This window comes from Vicugna pacos, chromosome 6, assembly GCF_048564905.1.
Source record: "Vicugna pacos chromosome 6, VicPac4, whole genome shotgun sequence".
In the NCBI taxonomy this organism is placed as follows: Eukaryota; Metazoa; Chordata; class Mammalia; order Artiodactyla; family Camelidae; genus Vicugna; species Vicugna pacos.
The window spans coordinates 46,587,021-46,604,360 of NC_132992.1; the positions used below are offsets into that span (position 1 = coordinate 46,587,021).

Sequence of the window (17,340 nt, forward strand, 5' to 3'; positions counted from 1 at the left end):
TCTGATTTTAGTGTTACCATGTTAAGGAATTGATAATGCATGTGACTGATTTTTTTCCTGATATTTTTCAACTTTTAAGAGGTGGTACCTAATGATCTGATCCCAGAAATCTTATAAATCATGAATGTTCTTAATGGCATCCAAAATGGTGAATCCTTTCCAGAAGGATTTTGACTTACTTTGCCTAGATCGGTTAGAGGAATCACTGTCTTTGGCAGCTGTAGTCTTACAAAATGTATTTCTTAAAGAATAAGACTTGAAAGTTGAAATTACTGGTCCATCCATGGGCGGCAGAGTGGACGTCGTGTTAGCAGGCATGAAAACAACATCAATCTTGTTGTACATCTCCATCAGAGCTTCCGGGTGATCCGGTTCCTTGTCAATGAGCAGTCACATTTTGAAAGAAATCTTTTCTGAGCAGTAGGTCTCAACAGTGGGCTTAAATATTCAGTAAGCTATGTTGTAAACAGATGTGCTGACATGCAGGCTGTTTCATTCCACTGATAGAGCACAGGCAGAGTAGATTTAGTGGAATTCTTAAGGACCCTAGGATTTTTCTAAATGGTAAAGGCTGGTAAGCTGCATTAGCCCCTAACAAGAGTCAGCCTGTCCTTTGAAGCTTTGATGTCAGGCATTGACTCCTCTTCTCTAGCAATGAATGTCCTAGATGAAATCTTCTTCCAGTAGAAGGCTGTTTTGTCTGCATTGAAACTCTGTTGTTTAATGTAGCCACCTTCATTCCTTATCTGAGCCAGATCTTCTGGATAACTTGCTGCAAACTACACATGAGCACTTGCTACTTCACCTGGCGCTTGTATGTTATGGAGACAGCTTCTTTCCTGAACCTCTTGAACCAAGCTCTCCTAGCCTCAAACGTTTCTTCTGCAGCTTCCTCACCTCTCTCAGCCTTCACAGAATTGAGGGGAGTTAAGATCTTGCTCTGGATTAGGCTTTGGCTTCAGAGAATATTGTGGCTGGTTTGATCTTCTATCTGGATCACTCAGACTTTCTCCATATCAGCAATAAGACTGTTTGGCCTTCTTATCATTTGTGTGTTCGCTGGAGGAGCCCTTTTGATTTTCTTAAAGAACTTTTCTTTTGAAGTTATAACTTGGCTAACGATTTGGTGCAAGAGGACTAGCTTTTGGCCTATCCTAGCTTTCCAGAAGCCTCCCTTGCTAAGCTTACTCATTTCTAGCTTTTTTTTTTTTCTTTTTCATATACCAAAAGAATTTAGTGTGTTTTTCTTTCTTTTCTTTTTTTTAAATTGAAGTACAGTCAGTTTACAAAGTTGTGTCAATTTCTAGCTTTTGATTAAAGTGAAAGATGTGTGACTCTTCCTTTCACTTGAACACTTAGAGGCCATTGTTGGTTATTAACTTGCCTAATTTCACTATTGTTGTGTCTCAGGGAAAAGGGATTCTCGAGTGAGAGAGAGACGGGGAACAGCAGGTCAGTGGAACAGTCAGAACACACACAACATTTCTCAGTTAAATTTTCCGTTTTATATGGGTGCAGTTTGTGGTGTCCCAAAACAATGACAATTGTGATATCAAAGATTACTGACCAAAGATCACCATGACACATATAATAATAATGAAAATGTTTGAAATATTGCAAGAATTACCAATATGTAACACAGAGGCAAGTAGTGAACTAGTGCTGTTGGAAAAACGGTGCCAATAGACTTGGTTGATGCTGGGTTGCCACAATGATCAATCTATAAAAAACAAAATATCTGCACAGTGCAATAAAGCAAAACACAAAAAAATGAGGTACACCTGTATTCAGGGTTGCACTGAAAGACTGTAAAACATAAATAAATATATACATGATGATCAGCCATTTATCATGGCTACTTGAAGCCAAGAACTAACATTGTTAAGATCACATTTCATAAATACAATTTTCATACACATTATCTTTAAGAGCCTTAAGTTACATAGGGAGGTATTATATATTTTTCCACATATTTCTGAATAAAGATAAAAGAATGAGTATTAATGGAGTGCTGTGATTGCTGATAATTGCCTGCATAACTTTAAGAAATAATAACTCTTCTGCACCTAAGTTTTGCAACCTACAGACAAGGCTGGTAATATATACTTGTCTTACTTCAAGGGGTTTCTACTAAAGCCAAGATAAGGCAGGAGAAAAGTAACTATATTCTGCAAAGAGCTTTTCTTTGTCTCCATTCTCCCATGTGTACAATATGAGCTAACATTACAGCCCTAAAGTGCCATTAACATTCTTCCTGTAACAAAATTTCTATGATATAAGCATAAGGTGTTATTGGTTGCTCATGCCCAGGTTTTCAACCTGGTTTAGAAAGACTTTAAGTTGTAACATAGGTAGCGTTAATATTTTTCTTCCTGTCACTGTTCATATCGTATGATTAAAATTTTAAGACATTCTGCTTCTGTTTTCCTGACTTGGATTCACTCAAGGTTAAGTTTGTAATGCGTTCCTCGTCTTCCTTTGTAGCCTTCATGGGGATTAAGAGACTTGCCAGATCTATCAGGGTTTTAAGGGAAATCATAACGAAACAACAGCAGAACATTTATTTTTGAAGAAAGATATTTTCATGCTGTTCAGATAAACTCTCTCATGTAAAGCCTAATAAGTGTTAGTCCAAAAATGGTATATTAACCAAAACGTACAGGTGTTACAGAAAGAATTGATACCTCACTTTAAACGCATTACTAGTAAACTATATTTTATATGTCTAGCAGCTGAAACCTCTTTCAAGATACAAATTTCATTAGACCATAATCCCAGGTAAAATGTCATTTACAAAGGCTTGGGTCATCACTTACTACAAATGGTTTTAATCAAAGAAAAATGCTTAGAGAAACAGAACTGGCCAGTACTTTGTGTAATGCAATAGCTCCCCCAACTTACAGACAAAAGAATATAAACTGGAATTCTTCTTTGGATAAATAATACTAACAACATCTACATTTTATTTTGTTAATTCTATTTTCTTGCCTGAACTGTTTCAAAGATGAGAAACCTTGTCATTGATGTAACTGTTCCAAAAGTTTCCATTTTTCCTACGTGATCTTCTGAGAGCATAAAATTCTTACAGGACACTGAAAATATCTCAGTGACTATGGTATTTAAAATTCATCTTGTAAAGATAAATATCATGGATATCCTATGCTTTTTAATTATGTTCTAGGAAAACATAATTTTCTTTTATCTGCTTGTATGCTTTAAAAGTGATGTTGGTATTGAAAAGTCTTTTTTTTTTTAAAGGTTTCTTACATTTTGACCACTTAATAACAGCATTCAGGTTTTCTTTCCAAATTAGTTTGACTCAGTACTTAAATATTTATTTAACATTTTCAGTCTTGCAAAATAGCTAAAGAAACTGCTAAGCAACTTACTTCAGTTCTCCTTAAAGATGATTAGATAGATAATTCAATTATGAACTCTAAAAATTACTTACCCAAGACAAAAGGATTTTTTTTGAAATTCAAAACATGCATCTGCATGTAAATAAATTAATATATAAAAATAACTTTACATAATATATTAATTAAAAATGTTCAACTTTCAAAGTTTTATCAGGCCCTATATACTATGGAGTTTCCCTATATTTAGCAGTATTAAACAAACCCAAATTGAAACAGGAAAAAAAAGCTCGCCACATTAAAAAAAATCATAATAATGACTAGAATAAAGGAGAATTGCAGATATTTTTAGCAAAATTATCTTTTAATATATATCAAAACATCATTCCATTTGGGAAAAATCACTCCCCGCATAGACTCCACGAACCGGGTTTCTTGAGAGCATTTGGCAGGGAATATAATGGTTAAAGCTATCAAAAGCTTAATAATGGAGCTGTATGAAGACCCTTTTAGAACTCAGTAGCAGTTGTACGCTGGGGCCAGTTTGTTGGTTAGCTGAAGCTAATTGTGTGCCTTTCTTCCCAAATCTGTGGTCACTGACCTCATATGGTAGCTTGAAATCACCCTAGGTTGTATCACTTGAACCATGGAGATTGGCAAAGGTTACATATCAAAACCTTTCTCCTCCCTTTCCTAAACTCTCCCACCAAGCTGGTTGTTAAGCATTTACCAGCACACTCTAGCCAGTAGCAAGTCCAAACCTATAAAGTATTTTCCAGCATCAAGATCTCCTTTTTGCTTTACACTCTGTGCAACATTTCCCAAGTTGCTGAAATTTCCCCTACCAGCAATTCTCTGGCTCTGTGATGCAAGTACGGAAATCTAGAACCACTATTCTTGCTTTTATATTCATACTGTCTAAATTATTACAGAACTACATTTGATAAATGAGGACCATTATCTAATAAATGAATTTTAATATGAAAATTCCATGATTTGTCATCTTCCATAAAATTTAACATTGCCATACATAATTGATTCCATAAATTCTGCAATTTTGTGAAATTAGTTCTCAAAATGAACTAAGAAAAATTTTAAATTAATGTACTAATACTTACCTTGAAGTTACAACATAATTTTTGATGCCAATATGTATATACATAGTATTATAACTGTTTGCATACTTTAAGTATTTTTCTTAAAAATCAACAACTAATTTAAACTAAAAGTACGAGTACAATTAGAATAGAGAAAAGAGGAAAATCAAAGAAAATAAAATTAAATAAAACGCAAGTTTATTAAAGTGCTTTTTTGTGGTTTTTTTCATTCAAATACATAGTGAAGTAATTGATGGACTTCAGTATTTAAATACAATATGTTTTGTTATTTAAACAGAATTAATAAAAAACTGTTTAATATTTAAATAAAATTAACATAAAAACCGGAATATCTGTTTTATATCAGTTGGTCCTTTTAACAGTTACTGTAGATAAATACAACCTTTAAAATAGTGGTTCTCAAAAGATAGGAAGCATAGGATGTCTTGTTAAAAGACGCATGAGCCCCAATCCAGAGTTTCTGTTTCCATAGATTGGGGGCAGATCTGAGAATCTGCATTTCTAGCAAGATGCTGGTCCAGGGACCACATTATGAGAAGTACTTCTCTAAAAGGGAAGGTCTGCTAGATACTAACTTTGTCAAAGCCAACCACCGTGACACTGACCAATTACTCCAATCTTTGAAACCTGGCTTGAGCTGTTGTCTAACTAGTAAACCTCAGTACCTTTGCTTTTTGAAGAATAATGACAATCTGTTTGAGGTTATTATCCTGTTGGTTTGCAAACTGACCCCCAAACATGGAAGTCAAGGAGAGACTGAAGGAAGAGGCCAACCACTCGACTGGTAGGGGACAGGTATAGTAAGCAAGGGAACTAACTTACGAGGCTGGTTTTGGGTGGCTGCCAGAGAAGTAGCTCCACACACCCACCCACCAGAATCTTTACAGCGTACACAGGGGCCTTAATGAAAAATATGAACAGCTTAGATTTTCTTAAAAACAAATTGGATATTTTCTGAAATTCAATAACTCAAAATCCATCCCATTCTGAATTTATTGTTTCTTATACTATAAAAATAATTCTCCCATAGTATTAAGTTTTTTCATAAAGTATTTGTTTTGGGGAAATCAAAGTGTTTCTGTGTGCTTTTAGAAGAAAAATTTGTAGCCATCTGAATTCTAGTATAAGTTGTGATAACTGGTGACAGAAAAACCAAGGTATCTTTGAATCGTTTTTGTTTGTCTTCTTCTTCTGTTTGTTTGTTTGAAATAAAAACTTTGTTGTCTTTGATCATTTATTTAGATTTTTAAACTATCATTTGACTAATAGTTTGTTTACAGCTACTTTTTGCATAGCTTTTTATAATAATACATTTATCACAGAATCTCTGCACCTCCAAAGACAGATACTTAAATATTTTTTACTACAAGACATCACCCTCAATTTAACTTAAAAATGTCAATAAGAAAAGTCATGCAACAAATATTTATGGAAGAACATGGAGAAGACAATATGTAATAGCTTCAGTCATGGTTCTAGAAAGATATTTCTTCCTCTGCCTGGGGCTAATCCCTCATAGATAGGATCTCCTACTAACTCCTTGAATATCTTGCTCCAGAGATTTATTAACCCGCTTTCTTGTATTTTTTTTTTATTACTTAGTGGGATCTGACTTGCTAGATAGTTCAACCTCCTCTATATGCACTTAAATCTTCTCATGTGAATGATCCCTACCCCTGTCTTAGACTTCACACTACCATTTTCTCCTTGACCCACTTAAAGAGGAATCCTCTGCTGTCATTACTCCACTGAAACTATTCTTGCTAACATCATCAGTGATGCACTATAAATCTTCTCCTCCCATTTCACTCTATCTGTTATTCACCTCTCTGCAACATTTGCTACTGTTCGCCTATCTATTTCCTGAAATTCTTTATGTTCTTACTTTTCCTGATATCATAATCTCCAACTCACTATTAAGATGTATTGCATTTCAACTTCTTCCCATCTCTTCTTCAATCAATTCCTTGGCTATTGTTATACTACTAAGATCCATCTTTAGTCAGATGTTCTCACTCATGCATTCTCATTTAATCCCATGATTTTAATTGTCACTTATAAATTAATGGCTTCCAAATTGTATCTTCATCCCACATTGCTTCCTGTGAACTCATATACCTCCTGAGAATCTTTCTTTCAACCATCTTATACTCATGTGTAAAATCAGAATTAATTATTCTCACCCAAAATTCTCACTTTCTTACTTTCTCCATCCATGCATAGGTAGACTAGAGACTTCAATATGTTCTTTCCTGCCTCCAGACCCACTTCTCAGAACACTTACCCAAGCTCTTAGAGTCTGGCTTCCATGGCCTATTTGCTGTGTAAGTAGCAGGGCATATTATCCCATCCCCTGAGTACAGCTTAGCCAGTCTGATCTCTTTTCTAGGGACTAAAGTTGAGATACAGACAGAATGCGGAATTAGCAGTGGGTGAGATGATCATATGTGGGCAATGTTCTCTAATTATCAAGCATGAAAAAAAAGCCAGTCTGAAGGAAAAGAATCATTAAAAGTCCAGGTGAAGAGAGCAGTAGAAATGAGAAAGTATTACTCTAGTAAGTGAAAGAGCTGGATAGAGTAGCTGCCCTGTTCTCTTATAACTCTTAACTTCCTCTGTACATCCTTTGCTTGGGATACTGGAGATATTCCTGTATGGATACAATGAATTCTTCTTGAGGTACCTAGGAGTCAACCTAGTCTACTCTGACATTGTTCAAATTGGCCATTAGGTCATATAGGTACTAATTTCTTATCAACTTTTGAATCCAGTCCTCTCTCCCCAATTCATAGCCATACCCTCGTCTCACCTAATGACTCCCTGCTAACTACCAGATGAAGTCAAATCCCTTATGCAGAGCATGCTAACTGCTCTATGTCCAGGACTTGGCCAACTTTAATTTATCCTGAGGGTCTACTGTCCTGGATGTTTTTATTTGGCTCATGTTATTTCTGCTGCCTGGAATACTCTTCTCTTCCTTGTTGCCTGGATCATTCCTACTTATCTTTTCAGACCCAAATGCAACGTCTACACTTGCAAATCTTCCCTGACTTACCAAGTAGAGCTGATTAATGATTCCGTTCTTTGAAATATACAGACATACATGTCTCTATACTATCTCATTTACTTATTTAAATGCCTTCCATTCATTCCAGACTATGAACTCATTGTTGATGGAGAACAGTGTTTTATTATTTATGCAGCCTTGTTTGTTATGATCTGACAAAATTCAAGAGGTGACTGGTGTAATCCAAAGTAGATCTGGGTTTCCTGGATCTTAATGATTGACTACTGGTTTATGTGTTAATCCATAATCGAATTCACTTTTTCTTCAAGAAAGAGGACAACTTTAGAGTTACTCTAATTCATATTGAAGAATTCATCTTTTAAATGTCACAGAGCTCATGTTAAAAGATAAACTGAGGCACATTAAATTTTTCGAGAGTTTATCTGAGCCTGCATCGATTCCAGTCAGGGAGCACCAAAGTAAAGGCATTTAGGAGCTCTCCACCAACAGGAGCGAAGGGAGATACTTCATAGAGGAGAAGTAGAAGTGAACCACAGAGATTATTTGATTGGCTATAGGTTAAGCAGTTGCCTTATTTGGGAAAGATGAGTTGGCTGTTTGCGACTGGTTGCTGAGTTTCATTTTCTGGGATTGGCGCACAGTGGCTCTGTGTTGGGGTTTGGTTTGCCTGTGTAGGCTATCAAAGCATTAGAATCACCTTAGTCTGATGGCCTCCTTGTCACACTACTTTAACACCCGTAAGTCCCTAGTCTTCTTTAAATGAATGGTTTTCTTCACGGCACTTCAAATTGTGATATATATTGCTATGATTCCTTAGAGCCACAATTTACTTTTTCCTACTCAAATTCCACAAGTATTTTTAAAACCAAGTTCTTTTATCCAAATGTGGCCTAGGTGACTCCTCTTTACAACAAGGAGCCTTAGTAATAAGATTTGAAAGTGGGGGAAGGAGGCCGTGTGATCGCTAGATCATACTCTGCAAAGCTCCATGAAGTATTTATTGAAAGGTTAGCGGAGGGTCTCTACATGTCTGTTTTTTTAATACCTAAAATTAGCAGTTGAAATAGCCAATCTATAAATTTCCATTCTCAGAAACTCAAAGCAAAACTCTAAATATTAATAAAAATAATAATTTGGAAAGTAATCATTAGTGGCCAGCATGCATATTCATATCAGTACTTAAAGGCATATATCACTGCTTGCATAAGAATACGTTAAAATATATTAATGCATTTCTCCATTCCTAGTTGCAAATGTCACAGAACATTTTGATTTAGTAACATACATATAGCAATGTACATAGTAATATAAGTAACATGCATATGAAAGTATAGGGGCTATATATTAAATTAATGTAAATTTTAATTATCTGATTTCTATCTTGAGTAAATCAGAGATACAGTGCAACAAAAGGTCAGATTAGAGAGAAAAAGCACATATTCATTTGAAGGTAACCTCCAATAAATTGTATTCTGAGAATGTATCATCATCGGTTCCTGCTATTAAAAGCCTGAAACAAAAACACTACCAGAAACTGCAAATGAAACAAAGAGTTTACTTTTTCATCATGGCTACTAAATATAAAGGACTTATTTTCATGGACTACAGTTTCTTAAAATCAGATATTGTTTCACTCATTATACAGTTACAAGCTTAGAAAAAAATAAAACAAAAATACATTAAAAAATGTTATACCTTTATTGAACAGTCTGTTCCATGTAAATGTTATGTATATGGCTCTTTTTAACATTAAAATAACAGAGGATCTGTTTGAAGCCACAAAATAAATGTTTTTTTAAAAGCCTGGCACATTATCTTTTGTATACATACATTATCTTCTCATAATACTTAAGATATCCAGGAATAAATATTAGATTTGCAAATACAGAAGACAAAAATTAAAGAAGTCTTTGCATTGACTACACTTAAAAATAATTACCACCTTGTGTAAGTGTGATCTACATAGAATTTGAAACACTGAATTTGCTGTCTGGATCATAGCTGAAACTACAGACACGCTTGGGAGCACTGTAGATGATGCTCAGTCACTTTCTCTTCCAAAATTTAATAACTTTGTTCAAATCCAGGGTTTAGTCTCTTGGGCTCCTCATTACCGCTGCCTTCAGTTCCAACATTTGCTTCTTAGCGCATGCCATGGCACAGATACATTGCACCAAAGCAAAAAATAGCAAATGAACCCCAGAGGGAGAGATTTTTATACCTAAAAATCAAAGTAAAGAACCCATAAAAAAGTAACTGTGTGTTTATACATTTCATAAGACAGAAAAACATTTCAAGGAAAGTAAAATTAGCTTTTCCAAAGAGTACCTGCCCTTTGTACTGGACATCTGCTGTGCAAGTGTGAAATTACCTTACATATTTTTATAAGGAAGGTTTTCACATTTACAGAAGTAGTCTAGATTTGGCCATTCTACACATACTGTTGTTATTAAAATTTTAAGTTTCATTGTAGGTTCCAAGTGGGGCATTTTCTGCAACTAACTATTCAAAGAAGTACTCAGGAACTCTCCAGTTCCACACAGAATATTCCTGTGTTGCTTGGTGTTAGAAAACAGGCATACATTTCACCTATAAAATGATACTCTCTTGCCAAGAATAAATCAGAACTGATTAAATAACAAAAGCAAAGAAAGAGAAGCTAGCGGCACAGTATAAAGACAGAATACAATAGATAGAAATGAGTTCAGGAGGTCGAGGAATCCATCTCGTAGCTCACTGGCAATTTTCTAAATGAATGAGCCAAGTGTAGTACTCCTGAATCCAATCAAGGTTTTTCCAAGATGAGGTCACTAAAAAAAAAGAAACTGTCTTATTCTAGTTCATTGCCTCAAACAAATGTCCATCTTCAAAATTAATACAAAATTTTTTTGCATTGAGTATTTTCACATTCAAGACAAAGTGGAGATTTATAACTGCATTTCAAACTTTCCACCATCCACAGAGTGAAAAATAAAACCTTTAACATGTTATAATGATCCGTTCGTTGTATGAACCTAGGGATATGTGCATGTTTGACACAATTCTACTTGTCTTTCTTCCAAATCTTCCATTTATCCCCATCTTATTTAAAGTCTATAAAATAAATGTCTCAATGGGATAGTATGTATAAGGCTTTTGGAAATAGAGAATTAATGTTTGAAGTGAAAAAAAAAATAAGGCATTCCTAGACAACCTATAGGGAATTGTTTTTGTAGTTCTCAACATTAGCTTTACAACCTGCTCTCATTCTTTGCCTCCCCCTCCTTATTTTTCTTTCAAGATATACTGTCCCTTTTGGTATGAATGAAAACTGGAGAACAATAACATCTCTTAGTAAACAGAGTCAGAGGCAGGAAGAGGCTAATCTTGTAGCATAACATAGAAAATGGATGAATGAATGTATGAATGAATGAATGGATTCAGTGCCCATGATTTTACACTTTTGGCTACATTTACTAGGACCACTGGCATTCAAGAGCGTATTGAAAAATTTCTACCAGAAAATGTTATAAATTATCAAATTCATAAAATTATAAAAGTTAACTATAATCAATGTTGATCATGTGTTTGAAAACCATATAGAATAAATGCAACTTCACATAATTTTTCACAATGATTTACCAACTAACTTTTTTAGTTCCTAAATTCTGTTGCAAACAGAACTAATACAGAATATCTAATATGTTCCAACAATCAGTAAGTTATCATCTTAATTGTTTAACATTGTCTTTTTTGGTTTTTAAAAAGGTTCCAAACTGTTGGGTGTAAGATAGACTTAAGGATGTATTGTACAACACGGGGAATACAGCCAATATTTTGTAATAACTGTAAATGAAAAGTAACCTTTAAAAACTGTATAAAAATTTTAAATAATTTTTAAAAAGGTAAAACAGTGAGCTATATAAAAAAGGTTCTAATTTTATGACATTATCAAAAGGTTAAAACATGCCAATCTAACATAAATAATATTTTGTTTATGGTTTTGACATATTCATGCAGAAACAAAAGACATGACAAATGGATAATAATTAATTTAATGTTGTCAATATATAAATTCACTTTAGAGAAGCTGAGACAATACCATTGCATTGCAGTATAACACAATAAAACGAAAAAAGTGCTTATGTAGCTCTCTTAGAGGGGAGGGTATATTAGGAACTAGTACTAAACTTATAAAACACATTTTGAGGGTAAATAGCATCTAAAGAGAACAACTTGAATATTTAAGATTTTGCTAAATAGTATGTCAATGAAATCATAGAATATTTAATATAAAGTAAAATTAAAATATTTGTAGAATGTTTTAGGCATCTTCCTGCGGATTTTTATCTCACTTTTATGAGCAAATTTTCTTGATTAAAGGTTAAATTTTCTAGATTATTTATATATCCTTTCAGTGAAATTAGCTATTCACTACACAATTTGAAGCAGAGTAATGGCAAAGAACAGAAATGATATGTATGGGGTACTTGCTTATACTGGGTAGTTTACACAGGTAAAATCATTAAAATCTCTCAACCAAGCCAAAATCTAAGTATTATAATTTCCACTTTACACACAACAGAGTTAAAGATTCAGGCTGGAGTTGAACAATTCCCACAAGTAATGCAGTAAATTACAGAACCAAGATTCAAACCCAGGGATGTTATAGTCCAACGTTTTATGGAATGTGCTGTGTTGTCCTTCGATAAAGGACTCTGTCTGGATACTTCACAGGCTAGCTCACAAGAGAGTTTGAATGCATATGGGAAAAACAGACTAGAAACCTAGAGCAATAAGAAAGTATTATTGGAGCATATAGGGGTGGGTCCCAGAGGTCTAATAAAAGAAGACTTTGGACTTTATAGCAAAGTGTTGGTGGTGAAATAAAAGCAAGATCATATTGTAATGACATGCTTGTTGGTCTATAATCTCCACTAGATGGTAAACTCTACTAGGGGGACAGAGACCAAGAGAATTATGATTCCTCTTCTCTCCCCAGTGCCTAGTGCAGGACACTGGCTAAAACAAAGCATTCATTGGATTTCCATGGAATGAACCAAACTGCAAGCAGAGAAAGAAAGGTCAGTGTCTGAAGAAAGAAATGTGCTGGTAAACAATCACAGAAAGGATCTACTTTCATTAAAGGAATTAGTGCCACTATAGCTAAGAGACAAATCCAAAAGAGCCAAGCTAGCCAAGAACGCAGAGTCAAAGGACCAGAGCAACTAGGGTGTACAACGCACGCAGAGGAACGACAAGCAACTCAGTGTTCAACTTAATTAAAGGAGAAGAGAACTGGCGAAGAGATTAGGAGGAAATCACCTAATCGTGCCTTAGGGATTTACATTAAGAAAGAACTGCTCTAAAATAAATTATCTGCTCTCATGTAGATAAAACTTATCCAGCATTATTATTTTAATGAAAGGCATCCTTCATAAAATAAATAGAAGGTAATTCTTAGTTCTAAATCTATGGTGGTTCTTAACAAAGCCAAACTCTGTGGTCTGGTCTCGACCACGTGAGTGTGTCACGTTGCTGCCAACTTGTGGCCACCTGACTGAAATTCAGGGGCAGGGGGGTGGATTTTAGAGAAAAAATAAACATTAGAAAACAGAATCTGTAAAACTAAAGCTTAAAAGCACCTGCATTTTTATATAGTTTATCATCAGGTTTTGTAGACTCAGGAGTAATATATGCATTTTGAAAAAGTTCATAGACTTTCAACAACTTCATCACTTCCACCTAATATGATTTGGTGTGCTTACCAGTAGTCATAAATCAAGTCATAAGAACAGTCACACAAACTTTTATTTTAAGATAATTATATGATGATTGGCTTCATTTTAGAATAGAGTTTCAAGATCAAGTGGAAATGTTCCTGAAACAGTAACTACATATATAAATATAAAATTTTCTGAATGTTTCTTCCAAGGTTAAAAAATAGATTTGAGTAATTGTTTAATAGCATTTTCAAAAATACAAAAAGATAAAATATAAAAAAGTACCATACTTAACATTCAATCCTGTATACAAATTTAAAAACCACTGAGGTGTCTTTTGCTCCCTTTAAATGTAACACACTTTGCCTGAAATTCCACTTTATAGAAATTAAGTTGGCTTCCTATTGTGGAAGTGAGTAAAGTGCTAGTCACTGACGCTTTAGTTTGATTAGCATCATGTTATTGTTTTCCTCTTAAGAATTTCATAAGATATATCTAATATGACTAAGCGGAGGTTTTGATGAAGCGAGGAAAATAAATGACAATATTGTACCATTCTTCTGTGGCTTAGATGTGCCTACATAGGATGCTGCACTTTGGGCTTCTTGGTAACAAAATGGAAGCACCAGACAAATACAGGAGTTAACACCAGAATGTAAGCAAATAAGCAAGACAAAAAAAAAAAGAAAGATGGATACATAGTAAATATTAAGATTTACCTCCTACTTGCAACACTGCCTAAGAATTGCTTTGCCTGTCCAGCAATGTTTATCTCTGATATTACCTCTTACCCTTGAGCACTCTCAAAAAATTTCTGCCTATGACACTATTTTTTAAAATGAGTATGTTCGTGTTTTCCAAATGAAGGTCCCCAAAACACTGTTCTTAGTAAAAGAAATGACCACTCCCAGCCAGTCATTTATGGGGTTCTTAGTTCCAGCTCTCATGAAGTACACCTTAATCACCTTGTATGCAGTTATCATGATCCATAAAGGTTAAAAAATATAAGAAAGACAGAGGAAGTAGGGAAAGTAAATGTATGTTTTCCACAAATCAAGTTAAAAAAATCACACAAAAATAGAAAATTTATTTTTATTTAAAAATAAAAGGGAAAATGTCTTGTGTAGCTCAGAAGAATGTTAAATAGTAAATAAATTTGATCTGGGGGAGACCCAAAATAGATGAATGAGAAATCTGTTTATTATTGGTGACAGAGACATGTGAGGTCTGCAACTGTTTAGAGCCCAGCTGAATCATGTTTTTGGTGAGATCTAAGAGAGAACAGTTTGTACTTTTGGACTATATTGTCAGGTACAACATCAAAAATATATTTCTAAGGTAAGCAGGTCTCTTTCTATACTTTGAAAGTATGTAGGGCACAACTCTAACAGTGATTTTTTAAAAAAGATTTTTTGATGTTGGATTTCATTTATTATATTTTCACTAAGTTTCTCTTTTTAATGTTATTCCTTCATTTCAGAAACTTGTATTTCCCCGTTGTTTCTTCACATCATTTCCTGGTCTTGAATTAACAGAGAACTTTATGTTAGGAAAAAGAATCAAAAGCTCTTCACAATAGCAATTCATCACCCAGAAAAGATGGAGAAAATTTCAATTTAAACAAGCTTTTTAAAATATACAACAAACAAAAAATGAACTAAAATAACAATTTATTACACATTTCAAAGCAGAGAAATAATAAAACTCATGAGGTAATGCAAACTAATTGTTAAAAGCAATTTTAAAGTAGAGTTAATCATCATCCTTTCTCACTACCTCAGGAAGACAATGTTAAATAATAATACAACCAGAAACTCAGGTTTCCTTTTGGTAGTCATCATTTTAACTGCAAAACATTCGTATTTCCATTTACTGTTTAAAATTAGCAAAACCCAACTTTTAAAAAAATTCTGGATTATTCTGGGAAAACACAGTCCAACATGTATGACCAAAGATCCTGAGAAAAATGATCTGGGAAAGGAAGAAGCTTAACATTTAAAAATTACTTGGCATAAACATTGGATTTGGGGATAAGCTAAGAATTTTTTTGACAGTTCAAAGTACACCAATTTCAGAGTTGGTTAATGCCAACAATAATTATATAGGCCAACTAGAAATTACCATCTCCTTTTTTCTCAGAGGCCTTTTTTCTTTGGTGGAAATAAAAATAAAAATCACCCTCTGTTAACTTTGAGATCCTTTGGGAAAGAATGTCCTAGCCTCTCCTTAAAAGTCTAACCACCTTCTACTGTAAAGGGAAAACAAAGCTTGCTTCTTTCTGTTGGCAAACTCTAATCAGCTTGTATGGGAGGGAAATTAACATATACTGTACCTAGAGAGAGAATGGTATAGGGCTTTACCAGCATGCTTTTTTGAGATAAGATGAACTGTGGAAAGCACTTTCAAATACAATGTATAAGGTGTAACGGAAAGGCTAAACTAAAGAGAGGACGTTTTCTGTGAGCTTGGTAGGGCTTGCAGCCTGAACAGTTAAATATTACTGAACACTGAACAGTTAAAAATTACTACTCCCTACATTAAGAGAACGTTGATTTCATCTTATGCAAGACACACACACACACACACACACACACACCCCACACACACCCACACACACACACACACCTCTTTTACTTAGAAGCACTCAGGAAGGTATTTGAACTTTGCCCTGTTCCCAAGTCCGGTCTTCAGTTGGTTAAGTGTGTCCCTCCTCACCTCAGTCTGGGCACTAGGGAAAAAAAGAGAAAAAAAAAAAAGAAAGAAAGAAAATGAAGACGAAAAGTTATTTAGTCCAACAATGCAAGGTCTCCGGATTTCTCATTCAACATTGCTCTATACTTTGAGTCCCCAGGGGGAACTGCAAACCTTTATCTCCTGTTTCTTAGCGGTTCCTATCAGCTCAGCAGGGAAGAGTGGCAAGTGGGACAATCCTAAAGGAAAAAGGAGTCACCCCCGCGTCCTAAAGTATTTGGAAGTGCTCGCTCGCATCTGCTTGTGGTCGGTGCTGGTGCGACTCCGCCGCCGCCCGTCAGTGAAGTCCCAGAAGCGGACAAGTTTAAAGAGAAACGAAGATGGGAGCACTCTCTCTCCTTGTTTCTCGGGGAGTCCCTGGACTTAGTTCGCCGCTGGTTCTTGCCTTGGACTTTTCGGAAACCCCACTTTTTCACTTCGGGGGACATAAAGGCACAGGGGAAACGTATATAGTTTTAGTGGAGACTCCCCTTGACTGCAGTGGTCTCCGCTGATGTATTTATCCGCTGATGTATTTATCCGCTGATGTATTTGTCCGCGGTATCCCTTTGGTTTATTTTTTTTTTTTGAGGTACGGCCGCACAGTTCTCCTGCCTCGAGAGTTTGATTCCAGCTCTCGAACTTGGATCGTCCGACGCCGCCCGCGCTGGTCCGAACTCCCCCTGGAGCCTGGACCCGGCGCCGCCAGCGGACCCGGAGGGAGGAGGCGTTTCAGGGCTTGCAGCCCCAGAGCCGCGCTCCTTCTGAACAAAGCAGCCGGAAGAGTTGCGCGGACTCTTAAACCCCAGGTTGGACCTGGAGCCCTGGAGGAGTAGAGGAGGAGCAGAGGAAGAGGTAGAAGATGCCAGCAGTTACCACTTCTAGCACTCCACCCTTCGGGGTCTTTTCTGAAAGAGGCAGCTGTGTGGGTCCTGCTTACGCGTGGGTGCACGTGTGCGCGCTTGGGAGAGCCCGTGGGTGTGCTCGAGTCTGAGCGCGTCTGTGCACCCGCAGGGCAACGCTGGAGCCTGAGAGAGCTCGATTGGTAGCAAAATTCGAGAGCGTCCTATCCAAGGAGGCCACTGACACGTGGCTTTGTCAAGTAGGCCAGGAAGAGGCCCTTATTAAACAGCTTCCCTTTGCAACTACCAGCTCTCCCACCCTCTCTGGGTTCAAATCGTTTGGAGCCAGCCAAGATCCGAGCTGAGAGGGAGGGGCTTGCTGGAGTGGAAGGCCACGTGCTGGTGAACCTGTTAAAGAGCAGTGTGTTTGTCTGTGTGTGCCTGCGTGGCCGCCCTGTCTCTGATCGCTCCCTGGGTGCAGAAGCGCGGGTTTCCTGGCGCCAGAAGATAGGAGCAGCTGATTAAAGTCGGGATTCCCAGGAGGAAGCCTTTTCTGGACTGGAG

At 36.0% G+C, this 17,340-nt stretch overlaps 1 protein-coding gene across 2 annotated transcripts in view; it reads left to right on the top strand.

Moving 5' to 3' along the window:
- Window positions 1-17,340, top strand: part of LRFN5 (leucine rich repeat and fibronectin type III domain containing 5) — a 346,581-nt gene that overhangs the window by 97,122 nt on the left and 232,119 nt on the right. The gene's annotated exons all lie outside the window — the stretch shown is intronic.